Raw genomic sequence first — 18,829 nt, forward strand, 5'->3', positions numbered from 1 at the left:
GCAGGGTGAGAGGGACAGAAGGGAGTATAGCAGAGGTGAGTAGGGTGCAGTGATGCAGGGTGAGAGGGACAGAAGGGAGTATAGCAGAGATGAGTAGGGTGCAGTGATGCAGGGTGAGAGGGACAGAAGGGAGTATAGCAGAGGTGAGTAGGGTGCAGTGATGCAGGGTGAGAGGGACAGAAGGGAGTATAGCAGAGATGAGTAGGGTGCAGTGATGCAGGGTGAGAGGGACAGAAGGGAGTATAGCAGAGGTGAGTAGGGTGCAGTGAAGCAGGGTGAGAGGGACAGAAGGGAGTATAGCAGAGATGAGTAGGGTGCAGTGATGCAGGGTGAGAGGGACAGAAGGGAGTATAGCAGAGGTTAGTAGGGTGCAGTGATGCAGGGTGAGAGGGACAGAAGGGAGTATAGCAGAGATGAGTAGGGTGCAGTGATGCAGGGTGAGAGGGACAGAAGGTAGTATAGCAGAGATGGTAGGGTGCAGTGATGCAGGGTGAGAGGGACAGAAGGTAGTATAGCAGAGATGAGTAGGGTGCAGTGATGCAGGGTGAGAGGGACAGAAGGGAGTATAGCAGAGGTGAGTAGGGTGCAGTGATGCAGGGTGAGAGGGACAGAAGGGAGTATAGCAGAGATGAGTAGGGTGCAGTGATGCAGGGTGAGAGGGACAGAAGGGAGTATAGCAGAGATGAGTAGGGTGCAGTGATGCAGGGTGAGAGGGACAGAAGGGAGTATAGCAGAGATGAGTAGGGAGCAGTGATGCAGGGTGAGAGGGACAGAAGGGAGTATAGCAGAGATGAGTAGGGTGCAGTGATGCAGGGTGAGAGGGACAGAAGGGAGTATAGCAGAGGTGAGTAGGGTGCAGTGATGCAGGGTGAGAGGGACAGAAGGGAGTATAGCAGAGGTGAGTAGGGTGCAGTGATTCCGGGTGAGAGGGACAGAAGGAGTATAGCAGAGGTGAGTAGGGTGCAGTGATGCAGGGTGAGAGGGACAGAAGGTAGTATAGCAGAGATGAGTAGGGTGCAGTGATGCAGGGTGAGAGGGACAGAAGGGAGTATAGCAGAGGTGAGTAGGGTGCAGTGATGCAGGGTGAGAGGGACAGAAGGGAGTATAGCAGAGATGAGTAGGGTGCAGTGATGCAGGGTGAGAGGGACAGAAGGGAGTATAGCAGAGGTGAGTAGGGTGCAGTGATGCAGTGTGAGAGGGACAGAAGGAAGTATAGCAGAGATGAGTAGGGTGCAGTGATGCAGGGGTGAGAGGGACAGAAGGGAGTATAGCAGAGATGAGTAGGGTGCAGTGATGCAGGGTGAGAGGGACAGAAGGGAGTATAGCAGAGATGAGTAGGGTGCAGTGATGCAGGGTGAGAGGGACAGAAGGGAGTATAGCAGAGATGAGTAGGGTGCAGTGATGCAGGGTGAGAGGGACAGAAGGGAGTATAGCAGAGGTGAGTAGGGTGCAGTGATGCAGGGTGAGAGGGACAGAAGGGAGTATAGCAGAGATGAGTAGGGTGCAGTGATGCAGGGTGAGAGGGACAGAAGGGAGTATAGCAGAGGTGAGTAGGGTGCAGTGATGCAGGGTGAGAGGGACAGAAGGGAGTATAGCAGAGATGAGTAGGGTGCAGTGATGCAGGGTGAGAGGGACAGAAGGGAGTATAGCAGAGGTGAGTAGGGTGCAGTGAAGCAGGGTGAGAGGGACAGAAGGGAGTATAGCAGAGATGAGTAGGGTGCAATGATGCAGGGTGAGAGGGACAGAAGGGAGTATAGCAGAGGTTAGTAGGGTGCAGTGATGCAGGGTGAGAGGGACAGAAGGGAGTATAGCAGAGATGAGTAGGGTGCAGTGATGCAGGGTGAGAGGGACAGAAGGTAGTATAGCAGAGATGAGTAGGGTGCAGTGATGCAGGGTGAGAGGGACAGAAGGTAGTATAGCAGAGATGAGTAGGGTGCAGTGATGCAGGGTGAGAGGGACAGAAGGGAGTATAGCAGAGGTGAGTAGGGTGCAGTGATGCAGGGTGAGAGGGACAGAAGGGAGTATAGCAGAGATGAGTAGGGTGCAGTGATGCAGGGTGAGAGGGACAGAAGGGAGTATAGCAGAGATGAGTAGGGTGTAGTGATGCAGGGTGAGAGGGACAGAAGGGAGTATAGCAGAGATGAGTAGGGTGTAGTGATGCAGGGTGAGAGGGACAGAAGGGAGTATAGCAGAGGTGAGTAGGGTGCAGTGATGCAGGGTGAGAGGGACAGAAGGGAGTATAGCAGAGGTGAGTAGGGTGCAGTGATGCAGGGTGATAGGGACAGAAGGGAGTATAGCAGAGATGAGTAGGGTGCAGTGATGCAGGGTGAGAAGGACAGAAGGGAGTATAGCAGAGGTGAGTAGGGTGCAGTGATGCAGGGTGAGAGGGACAGAAGGGAGTATAGCAGAGGTGAGTAGGGTGCAGTGATGCAGGGTGAGAGGGACAGAAGGGAGTATAGCAGAGATGAGTAGGGTGCAGTGATGCAGGGTGAGAGGGACATAAGGGAGTATAGCAGAGGTGAGTAGGGTGCAGTGATGCAGGGTGAGAGGGACAGAAGGTAGTATAGCAGAGATGAGTAGGGTGCAGTGATGCAGGGTGAGAGGGACAGAAGGGAGTATAGCAGAGGTGAGTAGTGTGCAGTGATGCAGGGTGAGAGGGACAGAAGGGAGTATAGCAGAGATGAGTAGGGTGCAGTGATGCAGGGTGAGAGGGACAGAAGGGAGTATAGCAGAGGTGAGTAGGGTGCAGTGATGCAGGGTGAGAGGGACAGAAGGGAGTATAGCAGAGATGAGTAGGGTGCAGTGATGCAGGGTGAGAGGGACAGAAGGGAGTATAGCAGAGGTGAGTAGGGTGCAGTGAAGCAGGGTGAGAGGGACAGAAGGGAGTATAGCAGAGATGAGTAGGGTGCAGTGATGCAGGGTGAGAGGGACAGAAGGGAGTATAGCAGAGGTTAGTAGGGTGCAGTGATGCAGGGTGAGAGGGACAGAAGGGAGTATAGCAGAGATGAGTAGGGTGCAGTGATGCAGGGTGAGAGGGACAGAAGGTAGTATAGCAGAGATGAGTAGGGTGCAGTGATGCAGGGTGAGAGGGACAGAAGGTAGTATAGCAGAGATGAGTAGGGTGCAGTGATGCAGGGTGAGAGGGACAGAAGGGAGTATAGCAGAGGTGAGTAGGGTGCAGTGATGCAGGGTGAGAGGGACAGAAGGGAGTATAGCAGAGATGAGTAGGGTGCAGTGATGCAGGGTGAGAGGGACAGAAGGGAGTATAGCAGAGATGAGTAGGGTGCAGTGATGCAGGGTGAGAGGGACAGAAGGGAGTATAGCAGAGATGAGTAGGGAGCAGTGATGCAGGGTGAGAGGGACAGAAGGGAGTATAGCAGAGATGAGTAGGGTGCAGTGATGCAGGGTGAGAGGGACAGAAGGGAGTATAGCAGAGGTGAGTAGGGTGCAGTGATGCAGGGTGAGAGGGACAGAAGGGAGTATAGCAGAGGTGAGTAGGGTGCAGTGATTCCGGGTGAGAGGGACAGAAGGGAGTATAGCAGAGGTGAGTAGGGTGCAGTGATGCAGGGTGAGAGGGACAGAAGGTAGTATAGCAGAGATGAGTAGGGTGCAGTGATGCAGGGTGAGAGGGACAGAAGGGAGTATAGCAGAGGTGAGTAGGGTGCAGTGATGCAGGGTGAGAGGGACAGAAGGGAGTATAGCAGAGATGAGTAGGGTGCAGTGATGCAGGGTGAGAGGGACAGAAGGGAGTATAGCAGAGGTGAGTAGGGTGCAGTGATGCAGTGTGAGAGGGACAGAAGGAAGTATAGCAGAGATGAGTAGGGTGCAGTGATGCAGGGTGAGAGGGACAGAAGGGAGTATAGCAGAGATGAGTAGGGTGCAGTGATGCAGGGTGAGAGGGACAGAAGGGAGTATAGCAGAGATGAGTAGGGTGCAGTGATGCAGGGTGAGAGGGACAGAAGGGAGTATAGCAGAGATGAGTAGGGTGCAGTGATGCAGGGTGAGAGGGACAGAAGGGAGTATAGCAGAGGTGAGTAGGGTGCAGTGATGCAGGGTGAGAGGGACAGAAGGGAGTATAGCAGAGATGAGTAGGGTGCAGTGATGCAGGGTGGGAGGGACAGAAGGTAGTATAGCAGAGATGAGTAGGGTGCAGTGATGCAGGGTGAGAGGGACAGAAGGTAGTATAGCAGAGATGAGTAGGGTGCAGTGATGCAGGGTGAGAGGGACAGAAGGGAGTATAGCAGAGGTGAATAGGGTGCAGTGATGCAGGGTGAGAGAGACAGAAGGGAGTATAGCAGAGATGAGTAGGGTGCAGTGATGCAGGGTGAGAGGGACAGAAGGGAGTATAGCAGAGATGAGTAGGGTGCAGTGATGCAGGGTGAGAGGGACAGAAGGGAGTATAGCAGAGATGAGTAGGGTGCAGTGATGCAGGGTGAGAGGGACAGAAGGGAGTATAGCAGAGGTGAGTAGGATGCAGTGATGCAGGGTGAGAGGGACAGAAGGGAGTATAGCAGAGATGAGTAGGGTGTAGTGATGCAGGGTGAGAGGGACAGAAGGGAGTATAGCAGAGATGAGTAGGGTGTAGTGATGCAGGGTGAGAGGGACAGAAGGGAGTATAGCAGAGGTGAGTAGGGTGCAGTGATGCAGGGTGAGAGGGACAGAAGGGAGTATAGCAGAGGTGAGTAGGGTGCAGTGATGCAGGGTGAGAGGGACAGAAGGGAGTATAGCAGAGATGAGTAGGGTGCAGTGATGCAGGGTGAGAGGGACAGAAGGGAGTATAGCAGAGATGAGTAGGGTGCAGTGATGCAGGGTGAGAGGGACAGAAGGGAGTATAGCAGAGATGAGTAGGGTGCAGTGATGCAGCGTGAGAGGGACAGAAGGGAGTATAGCAGAGATGAGTAGGGTGCAGTGATGCAGGGTGAGAGGGACAGAAGGGAGTATAGCAGAGATGAGTAGGGTGCAGTGATGCAGGGTGAGAGGGACAGAAGGGAGTATAGCAGAGATGAGTAGGGTGCAGTGATGCCGGGTGAGAGGGACAGAAGGGAGTATAGCAGAGGTGAGTAGGGTGCAGTGATGCCGGCTGAGAGGGACAGAAGGGAGTATAGCAGAGGTGAGTAGGGTGCAGTGATGCAGGGTGAGAGGGACAGAAGGGAGTATAGCAGAGATGAGTAGGGTGCAGTGATGCAGGGTGAGAGGGACAGAAGGGAGTATAGCAGAGGTGAGTAGGGTGCAGTGATGCAGTGTGAGAGGGACAGAAGGAAGTATAGCAGAGATGAGTAGGGTGCAGTGATGCAGGGTGAGAGGGACAGAAGGGAGTATAGCAGAGATGAGTAGGGTGCAGTGATGCAGGGTGAGAGGGACAGAAGGGAGTATAGCAGAGATGAGTAGGGTGCAGTGATGCAGGGTGAGAGGGACAGAAGGGAGTATAGCAGAGATGAGTAGGGTGCAGTGATGCAGGGTGAGAGGGACAGAAGGGAGTATAGCAGAGGTGAGTAGGGTGCAGTGAAGCAGGGTGAGAGGGACAGAAGGGAGTATAGCAGAGATGAGTAGGGTGCAGTGATGCAGGGTGAGAGGGACAGAAGGGAGTATAGCAGAGGTTAGTAGGGTGCAGTGATGCAGGGTGAGAGGGACAGAAGGGAGTATAGCAGAGATGAGTAGGGTGCAGTGATGCAGGGTGAGAGGGACAGAAGGTAGTATAGCAGAGATGAGTAGGGTGCAGTGATGCAGGGTGAGAGGGACAGAAGGTAGTATAGCAGAGATGAGTAGGGTGCAGTGATGCAGGGTGAGAGGGACAGAAGGGAGTATAGCAGAGGTGAATAGGGTGCAGTGATGCAGGGTGAGAGAGACAGAAGGGAGTATAGCAGAGATGAGTAGGGTGCAGTGATGCAGGGTGAGAGGGACAGAAGGGAGTATAGCAGAGATGAGTAGGGTGCAGTGATGCAGGGTGAGAGGGACAGAAGGGAGTATAGCAGAGATGAGTAGGGTGCAGTGATGCAGGGTGAGAGGGACAGAAGGGAGTATAGCAGAGATGAGTAGGGTGCAGTGATGCAGGGTGAGAGGGACAGAAGGGAGTATAGCAGAGGTGAGTAGGATGCAGTGATGCAGGGTGAGAGGGACAGAAGGGAGTATAGCAGAGATGAGTAGGGTGTAGTGATGCAGGGTGAGAGGGACAGAAGGGAGTATAGCAGAGATGAGTAGGGTGCAGTGATGCAGGGTGAGAGGGACAGAAGGGAGTATAGCAGAGATGAGTAGGGTGCAGTGATGCCGGGTGAGAGGGACAGAAGGGAGTATAGCAGAGGTGAGTAGGGTGCAGTGATGCAGGGTGAGAGGGACAGAAGGGAGTATAGCAGAGATGAGTAGGGTGCAGTGATGCAGGGTGAGAGGGACAGAAGGGAGTATAGCAGAGGTGAGTAGGGTGCAGTGATGCAGGGTGAGAGGGACAGAAGGGAGTATAGCAGAGATGAGTAGGGTGCAGTGAAACAGGGTGAGAGGGACAGAAGGGAGTATAGCAGAGATGAGTAGGGTGCAGTGATGCAGGGTGAGAGGGAAAGAAGGGAGTATAGCAGAGATGAGTAGGGTGCAGTGATGCAGGGTGAGAGGGACAGAAGGGAGTATAGCAGAGGTGAGTAGGGTGCAGTGATGCAGGGTGAGAGGGACAGAAGGGAGTATAGCAGAGATGAGTAGGGTGCAGTGATGCATGGTGAGAGGGACAGAAGGGAGTATAGCAGAGATGAGTAGGGTGCAGTGATGCAGGGTGAGAGGGACAGAAGGGAGTATAGCAGAGGTGAGTAGGGTGCAGTGATGCAGGGTGAGAGGGACAGAAAGGAGTATAGCAGAGGTGAGTAGGGTGCAGTGATGCAGGGTGAGAGGGACAGAAGGGAGTATAGCAGAGATGAGTAGGGTGCAGTGATGCAGGGTGAGAGGGACAGAAGGGAGTATAGCAGAGATGAGTAGGGTGCAGTGATGCAGGGTGAGAGGGACAGAAGGGAGTATAGCAGAGGTGAGTAGGGTGCAGTGATGCAGGGTGAGAGGGACAGAAGGGAGTATAGCAGAGGTGAGTAGGGTGCAGTGATGCAGGGTGAGAGGGACAGAAGGGAGTATAGCAGAGATGAGTAGGGTGCAGTGATGCAGGGTGAGAAGGACAGAAGGGAGTATAGCAGAGGTTAGTAGGGTGCAGTGATGCACGGTGAGAGGGACAGAAGGGAGTATAGCAGAGGTGAGTAGGGTGCAGTGATGCAGGGTGAGAGGGACAGAAGGGAGTATAGCAGAGATGAGTAGGGTGCAGTGATGCAGGGTGAGAGGGACATAAGGGAGTATAGCAGAGGTGAGTAGGGTGCAGTGATGCAGGGTGAGAGGGACAGAAGGTAGTATAGCAGAGATGAGTAGGGTGCAGTGATGCAGGGTGAGAGGGACAGAAGGGAGTATAGCAGAGGTGAGTAGGGTGCAGTGATGCAGGGTGAGAGGGACAGAAGGGAGTATAGCAGAGGTGAGTAGGGTGCAGTGATGCAGGGTGAGAGGGACAGAAGGGAGTATAGCAGAGATGAGTAGGGTGCAGTGATGCAGGGTGAGAGGGACAGAAGGGAGTATAGCAGAGGTGAGTAGGGTGCAGTGAAGCAGGGTGAGAGGGACAGAAGGGAGTATAGCAGAGATGAGTAGGGTGCAGTGATGCAGGGTGAGAGGGACAGAAGGGAGTATAGCAGAGGTTAGTAGGGTGCAGTGATGCAGGGTGAGAGGGACAGAAGGGAGTATAGCAGAGATGAGTAGGGTGCAGTGATGCAGGGTGAGAGGGACAGAAGGTAGTATAGCAGAGATGAGTAGGGTGCAGTGATGCAGGGTGAGAGGTACAGAAGGTAGTATAGCAGAGATGAGTAGGGTGCAGTGATGCAGGGTGAGAGGGACAGAAGGGAGTATAGCAGAGGTGAGTAGGGTGCAGTGATGCAGGGTGAGAGGGACAGAAGGGAGTATAGCAGAGATGAGTAGGGTGCAGTGATGCAGGGTGAGAGGGACAGAAGGGAGTATAGCAGAGATGAGTAGGGTGCAGTGATGCAGGGTGAGAGGGACAGAAGGGAGTATAGCAGAGATGAGTAGGGTGCAGTGATGCAGGGTGAGAGGGACAGAAGGGAGTATAGCAGAGATGAGTAGGGTGCAGTGATGCAGGGTGAGAGGGACAGAAGGGAGTATAGCAGAGATGAGTAGGGTGCAGTGATGCAGGGTGAGAGGGACAGAAGGGAGTATAGCAGAGGTGAGTAGGGTGCAGTGATGCAGGGTGAGAGGGACAGAAGGGAGTATAGCAGAGATGAGTAGGGTGCAGTGATGCAGGGTGAGAAGGACAGAAGGGAGTATAGCAGAGGTGAGTAGGGTGCAGTGATGCAGGGTGAGAGGGACAGAAGGGAGTATAGCAGAGGTGAGTAGGGTGCAGTGATGCAGGGTGAGAGGGACAGAAGGGAGTATAGCAGAGATGAGTAGGGTGCAGTGATGCAGGGTGAGAGGGACAGAAGGTAGTATAGCAGAGATGAGTAGGGTGCAGTGATGCAGGGTGAGAGGGACAGAAGGGAGTATAGCAGAGGTGAGTAGGGTGCAGTGATGCAGGGTGAGAGGGACAGAAGGGAGCAAAGTGGAGGTGAGTAGGGATGGGTGCAATGATATAGGGTGAGTGGCACTGATGGGAGCAGAGCAAAGATGAGTAGGGTGCAATGACCTAGTGTGAGTGGAACTGAAGGGAGCAGAACTGAAATGAATAGGGTGCAGTGATACAGGGTGAGTGGGACTGAAGGGAGCATCGATTCTAGGGTATATCCCTAGAAGTCAGCCATCCACAGAACCAGTGTAATTCATGTGTTGCTTATTAAAGGGACTATCTGGCAACCTCGGTGCAATGGTAGTATAGGGTGAGTGGGACTGAAGGGAGCACAGTGAATGTGAGTAGGGTGCAGTTCTCTTGGGTGAGCAGGAATTATGAAAGCAGAACAGAGGTAAGTGTGGGATGAGCAGGGGCTGAAGGGAGAAGAGTGGAGGTGAGGTGAGTAGGGTACAGTGATGCAGGGTGAGTGGGGCTGTAGGTAGCAGAGCGGAGGTGAGGTGAGTAGGGTACAGTGATGCAGGGTGAGTGGGGCTGGAGGGAGCAGAGCAGAGGTGAGGTGAGTAGGGTACAGTCATGCAGGGAGAGTGGGGCTGTAGGGAGCAGAGCGGAGGTGAGGTGAGTAGGGTACAGTGATGCAGGGTGAGTGGTGCTGGAGGGAGCAGAGTGGAGGTGAGGTGAGTAGGGTACAGTGATGCAGGGTGAGTGGGGCTGGAGGGAGCAGAGTGGAGGTGAGGTGAGTAGCGTACAGTGATGCAGGGTGAGTGGTGCTTGAGGGAGCAGAGTGGCGGTGAGGTGAGTAGGGTACAGTGATGCAGGGTGAGTGGTGCTAGGAGGGAGCAGAGCAGAGATGAGGTGAGTAGGGTATAGTGATGCAGGGTGAGTGGGGCTGTAGGTAGCAGAGTGGAGGTGAGGTGAGTACGGTACAGTGATGCAGGGTGAGTGGGGCTGTAGGTAGCAGAGTGGAGGTGAGGTGAGTAGGGTACAGTGATGCAGGGTGAGTGGGGCTGTAGGGAGCAGAGCGGAGGTGAGGTGAGTAGGGTACAGTGATGCAGGGTGAGTGGGGCTGTAGGTAGCAGAGTGGAGGTGAGGTGAGTAGGGTACAGTGATGCAGGGTGAGTGGGGCTGTAGGGAGCAGAGTGGAGGTGAGGTGAGTAGGGTACAGTGATGCAGGGTGAGTGGGGCTGTAGGCAGCAGAGCGGAGGTGAGGTGAGTGGGTACAGTGATGCAGGGTGAGTGGGGCTGTAGGCAGCAGAGTGGAGGTGAGGTGAGTAGGGTACAGTGATGCAGGGTGAGTGGGGCTGGAGGGAGCAGAGCGGAGGTGTGGTGAGGAGCGTACAGTGATGCAGGGTGAGTGGGGCTGGAGAGAGCAGAGTGGAGTTGAGGTAAGTAGGGTACAGTGATGCAGGGTGAGTGGGGCTGTAGGTAGCAGAGTGGAGGTGAGGTGAGTAGGGTACAGTGATGCAGGGTGAGTGGGGCTGTAGGTAGCAGAGCGGAGGTGAGGTGAGTAGGGTACAGTGATGCAGGGTGAGTGGGGCTGTAGGTAGCAGAGCGGAAGTGAGTTGAGTAGGGTACAGTGATGCAGGGTGAGTGGGGCTGTAGGTAGCAGAGCGGAGGTGAGGTAAGTAGGGTACAGTGATGCAGGGTGAGTGGGGCTGGAGGGAGCAGAGAGGAGGTGAGGTGAGTAGCGTACAGTGATGCAGGGTGAGTGGGGCTGGAGGGAGCAGAGCGGAGGTGAGGTGAGTAGGGTACAGTGATGCAGGGTGAAAGGGGCTGTACGGAACAGAGCGGAGGTGAGGTGAGTAGGGTACAGTGATGCAGGGTGAGTGGGGCTGGAAGGAGCAAAGCGGAGGTGAGGTGAGTAGGGTACAGTGATGCAGGGTGAGTGGGGCTGGAGGGAGCAGAGTGGAGGTGAGGTGAGTAACGTACAGTGATGCAGGGAGAGTAGGGCTGGAGGGAGCAGAGTGGCTGTGAGGTGAGTAGGGTACAGTGATGCAGGGTGAGTGGGGCTGTAGGTAGCATAGTGGAGGTGAGATGAGTAGGGTACAGTGATGCAGGGTGAGTGGGGCTGTAGGTAGCAGAGCGGAGGTGAGGTAAGTAGGGTACAGTGATGCAGGGTGAGTGGGGCTGGAGGGAGCAGAGCGGCGGTGAGGTGAGTAGCGTACAGTGATGCAGGGTGAGTGGGGCTGGAGGGAGCAGAGCGGAGGTGAGGTGAGTAGGGTACAGTGATGCAGGGTGAGTGGGGCTGGAGGGAGCAGAGTGGCGGTGAGGTGAGTAGCGTACAGTGATGCAGGGTGAGTGGGCTGGAGGGAGCAGAGCGGAGGTGAGGTGAGTAGGGTACAGTGATGCAGGGTGAGTGGGGCTGGAGGGAGCAGAGCAGAGGTGAGGTGAGTAGGGTACAGTCATGCAGGGAGAGTGGGGCTGTAGGGAGCAGAGCGGAGGTGAGGTGAGTAGGGTACAGTGATGCAGGGTGAGTGGTGCTGGAGGGAGCAGAGTGGAGGTGAGGTGAGTAGGGTACAGTGATGCAGGGTGAGTGGGGCTGGAGGGAGCAGAGTGGAGGTGAGGTGAGTAGCGTACAGTGATGCAGGGTGAGTGGTGCTTGAGGGAGCAGAGTGGCGGTGAGGTGAGTAGGGTACAGTGATGCAGGGTGAGTGGTGCTAGGAGGGAGCAGAGCAGAGATGAGGTGAGTAGGGTATAGTGATGCAGGGTGAGTGGGGCTGTAGGTAGCAGAGTGGAGGTGAGGTGAGTACGGTACAGTGATGCAGGGTGAGTGGGGCTGTAGGTAGCAGAGTGGAGGTGAGGTGAGTAGGGTACAGTGATGCAGGGTGAGTGGGGCTGTAGGGAGCAGAGCGGAGGTGAGGTGAGTAGGGTACAGTGATGCAGGGTGAGTGGGGCTGTAGGTAGCAGAGTGGAGGTGAGGTGAGTAGGGTACAGTGATGCAGGGTGAGTGGGGCTGTAGGGAGCAGAGTGGAGGTGAGGTGAGTAGGGTACAGTGATGCAGGGTGAGTGGGGCTGTAGGCAGCAGAGCGGAGGTGAGGTGAGTGGGTACAGTGATGCAGGGTGAGTGGGGCTGTAGGCAGCAGAGTGGAGGTGAGGTGAGTAGGGTACAGTGATGCAGGGTGAGTGGGGCTGGAGGGAGCAGAGCGGAGGTGTGGTGAGGAGCGTACAGTGATGCAGGGTGAGTGGGGCTGGAGAGAGCAGAGTGGAGTTGAGGTAAGTAGGGTACAGTGATGCAGGGTGAGTGGGGCTGTAGGTAGCAGAGTGGAGGTGAGGTGAGTAGGGTACAGTGATGCAGGGTGAGTGGGGCTGTAGGTAGCAGAGCGGAGGTGAGGTGAGTAGGGTACAGTGATGCAGGGTGAGTGGGGCTGTAGGTAGCAGAGCGGAAGTGAGTTGAGTAGGGTACAGTGATGCAGGGTGAGTGGGGCTGTAGGTAGCAGAGCGGAGGTGAGGTAAGTAGGGTACAGTGATGCAGGGTGAGTGGGGCTGGAGGGAGCAGAGAGGAGGTGAGGTGAGTAGCGTACAGTGATGCAGGGTGAGTGGGGCTGGAGGGAGCAGAGCGGAGGTGAGGTGAGTAGGGTACAGTGATGCAGGGTGAAAGGGGCTGTACGGAACAGAGCGGAGGTGAGGTGAGTAGGGTACAGTGATGCAGGGTGAGTGGGGCTGGAAGGAGCAAAGCGGAGGTGAGGTGAGTAGGGTACAGTGATGCAGGGTGAGTGGGGCTGGAGGGAGCAGAGTGGAGGTGAGGTGAGTAACGTACAGTGATGCAGGGAGAGTAGGGCTGGAGGGAGCAGAGTGGCTGTGAGGTGAGTAGGGTACAGTGATGCAGGGTGAGTGGGGCTGTAGGTAGCATAGTGGAGGTGAGATGAGTAGGGTACAGTGATGCAGGGTGAGTGGGGCTGTAGGTAGCAGAGCGGAGGTGAGGTAAGTAGGGTACAGTGATGCAGGGTGAGTGGGGCTGGAGGGAGCAGAGCGGCGGTGAGGTGAGTAGCGTACAGTGATGCAGGGTGAGTGGGGCTGGAGGGAGCAGAGCGGAGGTGAGGTGAGTAGGGTACAGTGATGCAGGGTGAGTGGGGCTGGAGGGAGCAGAGTGGCGGTGAGGTGAGTAGCGTACAGTGATGCAGGGTGAGTGGGCTGGAGGGAGCAGAGCGGAGGTGAGGTGAGTAGGGTACAGTGATGCAGGGTGAGTGGGGCTGGAGGGAGCAGAGCAGAGGTGAGGTGAGTAGGGTACAGTGATGCAGGGAGTGTGGGGCTGTAGGTAGCACAGCGGAGGAGAGGTTAGTAGGGTACAGTGATGCAGGGTGAGTGGGGCTGGAGGGAGCAGAGCGGAGGAGAGGTGAGTAGGGTACAGTGATGCAGGGTGAGTGGGGCTGGAGGGAGCAGAGTGGAGGTGAGTAGGGTACAGTGATTCAGGGTGAGTGGGGCTGTAGGTAGCAGAGTGGAGGTGAGGTGAGTAGGGTACAGTGATGCAGGGTTAGTGGGGCTGTAGGTAGCAGAGTAGATGTGAGGTGAGTAGGGAACAGTGATGCAGGGTGAGTGGGACTGGAGGGAGCAGAGTGGAGGTGAGGTGAGTAGGGTACAGTGATGCAGGGTGAGTGGGGCTGTACTTAACAGAGCGGAGGTGAGGTGAGTAGGGTACAGTGATGCAGGGTGAGTGGGGCTGGAGGGAGCAGAGCGGAGGTGAGTAGGGTACAGTGATGTAGGGTGAGTGGGGCTGGAGGGAGCAGAGCGGAGGTGAGGTGAGTAGCATACAGTTATGCAGGGTGAGTGGGGCTGGAGGGAGCAGAGTGGAGGTGAGGTGAGTAGGGTACAGTGATGCAGGGTGAGTGGGGCTGTAGGTAGCAGAGCGGAGGTGAGGTGAGTAGGGTACAGTGATGCAGGGTGAGTGGGGCTGGAGGGAGCAGAGCGGAGGTGAGTAGGGTACAGTGATGTAGGGTGAGTGGGGCTGGAGGGAGCAGAGCGGAGGTGAGGTGAGTAGCATACAGTTATGCAGGGTGAGTGGGGCTGGAGGGAGCAGAGTGGAGGTGAGGTGAGTAGGGTACAGTGATGCAGGGTGAGTGGGGCTGTAGGTAGCAGAGCAGAGGTGAGGTGAGTAGGGTACAGTGATGCAGGGTGAGTGGGGTTGTAGGTAGCAGAGCGGAGGTGTGGTGAGTAGGGTACAGTGATGCAGGGTGAGTGGGACTGGAGGGAGCAGAGTGGAGGTGAGGTGAGTAGGGTACAGTGATGCAGGGTGAGTGGGGCTGTACTTAACAGAGCGGAGGTGTGGGGAGTAGGGTACAGTGATGCAGGGTGAGTGGGACTGGAGGGAGCAGAGTGGAGGTGAGGTGAGTAGGGTACAGTGATGCAGGGTGTGTGGGGCTGTACTTAACAGAGCGGAGGTGAGGTGAGTAGGGTACAGTGATGCAGGGTGAGTGCGGCTGGAGGGAGCAGAGCGGAGGTGAGTAGGGTACAGTGATGTAGGGTGAGTGGGGCTGGAGGGAGCAGAGCGGAGGTGAGGTGAGTAGCATACAGTGATGCAGGGTGAGTGGGGCTGGAGGGAGCAGAGTGGAGGTGAGGTGAGTAGGGTACAGTGATGCAGGTTGAGTGGGGCTGTAGGTAGCAGAGTGGAGGTGAGGTGAGTAGGGTACAGTGATGCAGGGTGAGTGGGGCTGTAGGTAGCAGAGCGGAGGTGAGGTGAGTAGGGTACAGTGATGCAGGGTGAGTGGGGCTGTAGGTAGCAGAGTGGAGGTGAGGTGAGTAGGGTACAGTGATGCAGGGTGAGTGGGGCTGTAGGTAGCAGAGCGGAGGTGTGGTGAGTAGGGTACAGTGATGCAGGGTGAGTGGGGCTGTAGGTAGCAGAGCGGAGGTGAGGTAAGTAGGGTACAGTGATGCAGGGTGAGTGGGGCTGGAGGGAGCAGAGCGGCGGTGAGGTGCGTAGCATACAGTGATGCAGGGTGAGTGGGGCTGGAGGGAGCAGAGTGGAGGTGAGGTGAGTAGGGTACAGTGATGCAGGGTGAGTGGGGCTGTACGGAACAGAGCGGAGGTGAGGTGAGTAGGGTACAGTGATGCAGGGAGAGTGGGGCTGGAGGGAGCAAAGCGGAGGAGAGGTGAGTAGGGTACAGTGATGCAGGGTGAGTGGGGCTGGAGGGAGCAGAGTGGAGGTGAGGTAAGTAGCGTACAGTGATGCAGGGTGAGTGGGGCTGGAGGGAGCAGAGTGGAGGTGTGGTGAGTAGCGTACAGTGATGCAGGGTGAGTGGGGCTGTAGGTAGCAGAGTGGAGGTGAGGTAAGAAGGGTAAAGTGATGCAGGGTGAGTGGGGCTGGAGGGAGCAGAGCGGCGGAGAGGTGAGTAGCGTACAGTGATGCAGGGTGAGTGGGGCTGGAGGGAGCAGAGCAGAGGTGAGGTGAGTAGGGTACAGTGATGCAGGGTGTGTGGGGCTGGAGGGAGCAGAGCAGAGGTGAGGTGAGTAGGGTACAGTGATGCAGAGAGAGTGGGTCTGTAGGTAGCAGAGCGGAGGTGAGGTTAGTAGGGTACAGTGATGCAGGGTGAGGGGGGCTGGAGGGAGCAAAGTGGAGGTGAGGTGAGTACGGTATAGTGAAGCAGGGTGAGTGGGGCTGGAGGGAGCAGAGTGGAGGTGAGGTGAGTAGCGTACAGTGATGCAGGGTGAGTGGGGCTGGAGGGAGCAGAGTGGAGGTGAGGTGAGTAGGGTACAGTGATGCAGGGTGAAAGGGGCTGTACAGAACAGAGCGGAGGTGAGGTGAGTAGGGTACAGTGATGCAGGGAGAGTGGGGCTGGTGGGAGCACAGCGGAGGTGATGTGAGTAGCGTACAGTGATGCAGGGAGAGTGGGGCTGGAGGGAGCAGAGTGGAGGTGAGGTGAGTAGGGTACAGTGATGTAGGGTGAGTGGGGCTGTAGGTAGCAGAGTGGAGGTGAGGTGAGTAGGGTACAATGATGCAGGGTGAGTGGGGCTGTAGGTAGCAGAGCGGAGGTGAGGTAAGTAGGGTACAGTGATGCAGGGTGAGTGGGGCTGGTGGGAGCAGAGCGGCGGTGAGGTGAGTAGCGTACAGTGATGCAGGGTGAGTGGGGCTGGAGGGAGCAGAGCAGAGGTGAGGTGAGTAGGGTACAGTGATGCAGGGAGAGTGGGGCTGTAGGTAGCACAGCGGAGGTGAGGTTAGTAGGATACAGTGATGCAGGGTGAGGGGGGCTGAAGGGAGCAGATTGGAGGTGAGGTGAGTAGGGTACAGTGATGCAGGGTGAGTGGGGCTGGAGGGAGCAGAGCGGAGGTGAGGTGAGTAGCATACAGTTATGCAGGGTGAGTGGGGCGGGAGGGAGCAGAGTGGAGGTGAGGTGAGTAGGGTACAGTGATGCAGGGTGAGTGGGGCTGTAGGTAGCAGGGTGGAGGTGAGGTGAGTAGGGTACAGTGATGCAGGGTGAGTGGGGCTGTAGGTGGCAGAACGGAGGTGAGGTGAGTAGGGTACAGTGATGCAGGGTGAGTGGGGTTGTAGGTAGCAGAGTGGAGGTGAGGTGAGTAGGGCACAGTGATGCAGGGTGAGTGGGGCTGTAGGTAGCAGAGCGGAGGTGTGGTGAGTAGGGTACAGTGATGCAGGGTGAGTGGGACTGGAGGGAGCAGAGTGGAGGTGAGGTGAGTAGGGTACAGTGATGCAGGGTGAGTGGGGCTGTACTTAACAGAGCGGAGGTGAGGTGAGTGGGGTACAGTGATGCAGGGTGAGTGCGGCTGGAGGGAGCAGAGCGGAGGTGAGTAGGGTACACTGATGTAGGGTGAGTGGGGCTGGAGGGAGCAGAGCGGATGTGAGGTGAGTAGCATACAGTGATGCAGGGTGAGTGGGGCTGGAGGGAGCAGAGTGGAGGTGAGGTGAGTAGGGTACAGTGATGCAGGGTGAGTGGGGCTGTAGGTAGCAGAGTGGAGGTGAGGTGAGTAGTGTACAGTGATGCAGGGTGAGTGGGGCTGTAGGTAGCAGAGCGGAGGTGAGGTGAGTAGGGTACAGTGATGCAGGGTGAGTGGGGCTGTAGGTAGCAGAGCGTAGGTGAGGTAAGTAGGGTTCAGTGATGCAGGGTGAGTGGGGCTGGAGGGAGCAGAGCGGAGGTGAGGTGAGTAGCGTACAGTGATGCAGAGTGAGTGGGGCTGGAGGGAGCAGAGCGGAGGTGAGGTGAGTAGGGTACAGTGATGCAGGGAGAGTGGGGCTGGAGGGAGCAGAGTGGAGGTGAGGTGAGTAGGGTACAGTGATGCAGGGTGAGTGGGGCTGTACGGAACAGAGCGGAGGTGAGGTGAGTAGGGTACAGTGATGCAGGGTGAGTGGGGCTGGAGGGAGCAAAGCGGAGGTGAGGTGAGTAGGGTACAGTGATGCAGGGTGAGTGGGGCTGTAGGTAGCAGAGCGGAGGTGAGGTAAGTAGGGTACAGTGATGCAGGGTGAGTGGGGCTGGAGGGAGCAGAGAGGCGATGAGGTGAGTAGCGTACAGTGATGCAGGGAGAGTGGGGCTGGAGGGAGCAGAGTGGAGGTGAGGTGAGTAGCGTACAGTGATGCAGGGTGAGTGGGGCTGGAGGGAGCAGAGAGGCGGTGAGGTGAGTAGCGTACAGTGATGCAGGGTGAGTGGGGCTGGAGGGAGCAGAGCAGAGGTGAGGTGAGTAGGGTACAGTGATGCAGGGTGAGTGGGGCAGGAGGGAGCAAAGCGGAGGTGAGGTGAGTAGGGTACAGTGATGCAGGGTGAGTGGGGCTGGAGGGAGCAGAGCGGAGGTGTGGTGAGTAGCGTACAGTGATGCAGGGTGAGTGGGGCTGGAGAGAGCAGAGTGGAGGTGAGGTGAGTAGGGTACCGTGATGCAGGGTGAGTGGGGCTGTAGGTAGCAGAGCGGAGGTGAGGTGAGTAGGGTACAGTGATGCAGGGTGAGTCGGGCTGTTGGTAGCAGAGCGGAAGTGAGGTGAGTAGGGTACAGTGATGCAGGGTGAGTGGGGCTGTAGGTAGCAGAGCGGAGGTGAGGTAAGTAGGGTACAGTGATGCAGGGTGAGTGGGGCTGGAGGGAGCAGAGCAGAGGTGAGGTGAGTAGCGTACAGTGATGCAGGGTGAGTGGGGCTGGAGGGAGCAGAGTGGAGGTGAGGTGAGTAGGGTACAGTGATGCAGGGTGAATGGGGCTGTACGGAACAGAGCGGAGGGGAGGTGAGTAGGGTACAGTGATGCAGGGAGAGTGGGGCTGGAGGGAGCACAGCGGAGGTGAGGTGAGTAGGATACAGTGATGCAGGGTGAGTGGGGCTGGAGGGAGCAGAGTGGAGGTGATGTGTGTAGCGTACAGTGATGCAGGGAGAGTGGGGCTGGAGGGAGCAGAGTGGAGGTGAGGTGAGTAGGGTACAGTGATGCAGGGTGAGTGGGGCTGCAGGTAGCAGAGTGGAGGTGAGGTGAGTAGGGTACAATGATGCAGGGTGAGTGGGGCTGTAGGTAGCAGAGCGGAGGTGAGGTAAGTAGGGTACAGTGATGCAGGGTGAGTGGGGCTGGAGGGAGCAGAGTGGCGGTGAGGTGAGTAGCGTACAGTGATGCACGGTGAGTGGGGCTGGAGGGAGCAGAGCAGAGGTAAGGTGAGTAGGGTACAGTGATGCAGGGAGAGTGGGGCTGTAGGTAGCACAGCGGAGGTGAGGTTAGTAGGATACAGTGATGCAGGGTGAGGGGGGCTGAAGGGAGCAGAGTGGAGGTGAGGTGAGTAGGGTACAGTGATGCAGGGTGAGTGGGGCTGGAGGGAGCAGAGTGGAGGTGATGTGAGTAGCGTACAGTGATGCAGGGAGAGTGGGGCTGGAGGGAGCAGAGTGGAGGTGAGGTGAGTAGGGTACAGTGATGTAGGGTGAGTGGGGCTGTAGGTAGCAGAGTGGAGGTGAGGTGAGTAGGGTACAATGATGCAGGGTGAGTGGGGCTGTAGGTAGCAGAGCGGAGGTGAGGTAAGTAGGGTACAGTGATGCAGGGTGAGTGGGGCTGGAGGGAGCAGAGCGGCGGTGAGGTGAGTAGCGTACAGTGATGCAGGGTGAGTGGGGCTGGAGGGAGCAGAGCAGAGGTGAGGTGAGTAGGGTACAGTGATGCAGGGAGAGTGGGGCTGTAGGTAGCACAGCGGAGGTGAGGTTAGTAGGATACAGTGATGCAGGGTGAGGGGGGCTGAAGGGAGCAGATTGGAGGTGAGGTGAGTAGGGTACAGTGATGCAGGGTGAGTGGGGCTGGAGGGAGCAGAGCGGAGGTGAGGTGAGTAGCATACAGTTATGCAGGGTGAGTGGGGCTGGAGGGA

The sequence above is a fragment of the Taudactylus pleione genome, unplaced genomic scaffold, assembly GCF_031769625.1.
Source record: "Taudactylus pleione unplaced genomic scaffold, aTauple2 ptg001661l, whole genome shotgun sequence".
In the NCBI taxonomy this organism is placed as follows: domain Eukaryota; kingdom Metazoa; phylum Chordata; class Amphibia; order Anura; family Myobatrachidae; genus Taudactylus; species Taudactylus pleione.